This window comes from Natator depressus, chromosome 16 (assembly GCF_965152275.1).
Source record: "Natator depressus isolate rNatDep1 chromosome 16, rNatDep2.hap1, whole genome shotgun sequence".
Lineage (NCBI taxonomy): Eukaryota > Metazoa > Chordata > Testudines > Cheloniidae > Natator > Natator depressus.
Genome location: NC_134249.1, coordinates 20,696,130 through 20,699,459, shown reverse-complemented (window position 1 = coordinate 20,699,459; position 3,330 = coordinate 20,696,130).

The following is a 3,330-nucleotide window of genomic DNA, read 5'->3' as shown; positions in this document are numbered from 1 at the left end:
ATGTATTTCCCTCATAGATCTTGGAGCAGAAAATGTGACTTTAGATTTTGAAAGGGGGGGGGAGAGAAACATATGGGGGGGGTACTCCTGCCATTTTACACACCCAGAACTCCCAGTGATTCCCGGGTTGTGCAAGAACCACAGCATAAGGCCACAAAGGTGAGTGTGTGATATCTTTTAAAATAAGGTTTTCCCCATTGAAAATACTTCCTGTCTCCTGGTCAATACATTTACTCTAGGGTGAACTGAGAAAATTAGGCGTACCTTACAGTAGAATTTTATGATAGTAGGTTGCTTATTAGAGGTGGCTCTTAGAACTGATTTCTAGAGCTGGTCAAATTTTTAAACAAACTTTTTGCTTCTCTCTCTGGCTTAATGAGCATTTAATTATTTATACAAAGTGGCTCAACACCAACGGGAGACATCAGATCTATAACTCGATAGCCTGGTAGTTACAGCACTCTTGAGCCAGAGCAGGGACTGGAAGCTGAGACTCCTATACCCCACGTGTAGGCCCTAGCCACCAAGCTATCTGCTATCCTGGGAGAGAGAGTGAGTGTGTGCATGGGTGGTTGTTTTTTCATAAAAAATAAAGGGGTTGTTTCCTTCCACACTCAAATGAAAACAAGTTTTGAAACCTTGAAACTTTTCATGAGGAATGGAATACTTCTCTCCTGGCTGGCCCTGCCGATTTCACAGTGGAAGTAAACCCTTAAAGAGTTGAAGTGCTACATGTCAGGGAAACCAAGAAATACCTGAAATATTTGCATCATGGTAGAGTTCCTATCAGTCTTTGTAGTGATGGCTGGAAGACCCCGTTTTACAATATCTAGCATGTCATTCTGTTCACTTCAATGGGCTTTGCATCCGGGCCTCGGAGTGCTGAAGTCTAGCTTGAGTTATCTTGCTTGAGTAAGAGCTTCAGGACTGGAGCTCACTGGCACGTGGCCTTCAGTAGGGTTCTGCCTGTTTATGCCAGCAATGAAGTCGGCCCAGTGTCTGAGTTATGACTGCAGAATCCAACCCCCTGTTGGTGGGCAAGTCTTAACGAGTTGCATGTGATTTTAAAAGGGAGGTTAAAATGTGCTGCTGTCTTTAATCCTGGATTTCCCACATGCATTTGTAGGTGTAGGGCTCTGAAGAGCAAGGATAGATGGCCCCAGAGTCAGTGTGCTGGCCTGAGACCTGGGTTCAAGTTTCTGCTCTGCCACAGACTTCCTGTGTGACTTTGGGAAACTCACTTAGCCTCTCTGTGCCTCAGTTCCCCATCTGTACAATGGAGATAATAACAGTGCCCTGCCCTCACTGGGGTGTTGGGAGGATAAATACATTAAAAAGATTGGGAGTGCTCCGATACACCAGTAATGGGGGGCATATAAGTACCTAAGGCAGATATACACCTCTAACTGGTCCAGCCTAGTACTTCTATATGCACTATCTGCATGTGCTCCCGGGGTGTCACTACGTATTATTCTTCCCTTTCCTTTATGGATTGGTCATGAAGGAGACTTCATGGTGGACGCATCCTCATGTGCTTTCTTTACAGAATTGATGTAAGGGCACCCCTTAGCCTCCAGGGCAGTTGCCCAACCCTGTTGAGAAAAGCACTTAAAAGCTTGTGACTCAATGGGATTCACCTCAAGCATAAAGGTAAGCATGTGTTCAGGTGCTTTGCTGGATGCGGGGTCTGATCGTAGAGGGCTGAGCATACAGCGCTTGCTGAAGACCATCTCTGCAGAATCTCGAAACAGCGAGTCTTATTTACTTGCCTACAGGTGGACGTGGATGCCTAAACTTAGATATTCAAGTCTGAACACTTTGGGGGAGATTGACAATGGCACAAAGGGCAGTTAGGCCCCCAGTTCTTGCTGATTTTCAATGGGAGATGGGCACTCAAATCCCATTTTCCCCTTTGAAAATCTCCCCCTTTGGGCCTTAAATCTTTATTTAAATCTAAATAAAAGGTGCCTTGATCTGCATTTAGTCAGCTACATTTGAAAACTATGGCCTAGGGGAGGGAAAAACAGGTTAACTCTCCTTCCCCTTTTTTCAGTTCACTCCATTAAACTCCTGTGGCCTCTGTTGTTTAATGTATGGACTTTACAGTCTCAAGATGCAGAATGTGTTGCCATAGACTAACTGGAAACCATCTGTGTTATTGGGTATTTCTTCCCATATCTCAAGTGCTAAGAAATAATCCTAGGTCATCGAAAATGGCTGTCAGTCATCAAAGACTATGCAATCATTTAACAATATTGCTTATAGCTCCCAAAGGTTACCAGGGAGACCATCTTTTTTAGCCTCAGTTCAGCAAAGTACTTTGAAGTTAATGGGACTTCTCATGTGCTTAAAGTGAAGCATGTGTTTAAGTGCTTTGCTGAATCAGGGCCTCAAGTCTTGAGGGGCTTTTTTATTTATTTTAAAGATGGTATTTACCCAGATTGGTGCTTTTAGTGTGAATTTAGCAAAAGACTTATTTAAACTTTAACTGACAAATTTATTTGAAGTCATAAAGTATTTGATCATCAGAGAGAGAGAGAGAATATAAATAAGACACTGGACATACACAATCTACAGTTAATTCAATATTCAATTTTACAGGTAACAGTATACATATTGTTTTGCCTTTCTTCACAATCAGTTTTCACTATATCTGCTGTGAAATACACAAATGCATAGAATGGAGAAAGTGTAGTGGTGGTGAACATAAGTATGCTCATTGGAATGCCTCCCCAACAACATATGAAGAACAGTTGTAACTAAACCAAGCCTAACAAAATGTTGAGACAGTATTTGGCAACAAGACATTAGGTGCAACTTTAAAAAGCTTTGCAATAAAGTTGTCATAGAGGAATCAGTAAAGAAAAACATTAGTTTAACAATCCAGAAAGACCAATATTCTTGGGTCAAGAGTTTTCCTGACGCTGTTGGAAAACAGTGGTTATTTGATAATAAATACATCTATTCACAGTTTAACGTTGATGTGGAAAGAATAAAGCTAGCATCTACAAATTAAAAAGGTGAAAAGCAAAGTTAACATAGGGTCCTCATAGTATAAAGGAAAATGTGATTATTAATAAATGATTGGCATATTAAAGCCCATTTAAATTTAGAAAAGCTAATATAAATTCAAAAATAAAACAAAAAAGCCTTACTCTGTCACTGCTTTTTTTCTGAACCTGTTGGAAGAACAGAGCAATAAGTACATGGTTTTCTACCATGAATTTGTGAAGAGATTATTCATTGTTCACATTTCTCCTGTAGAAATATAGACATTGTTGCTTCTTTTACAATGGCTGAGATTTTTATTTTTAAAAAAGCTTGAGGGGT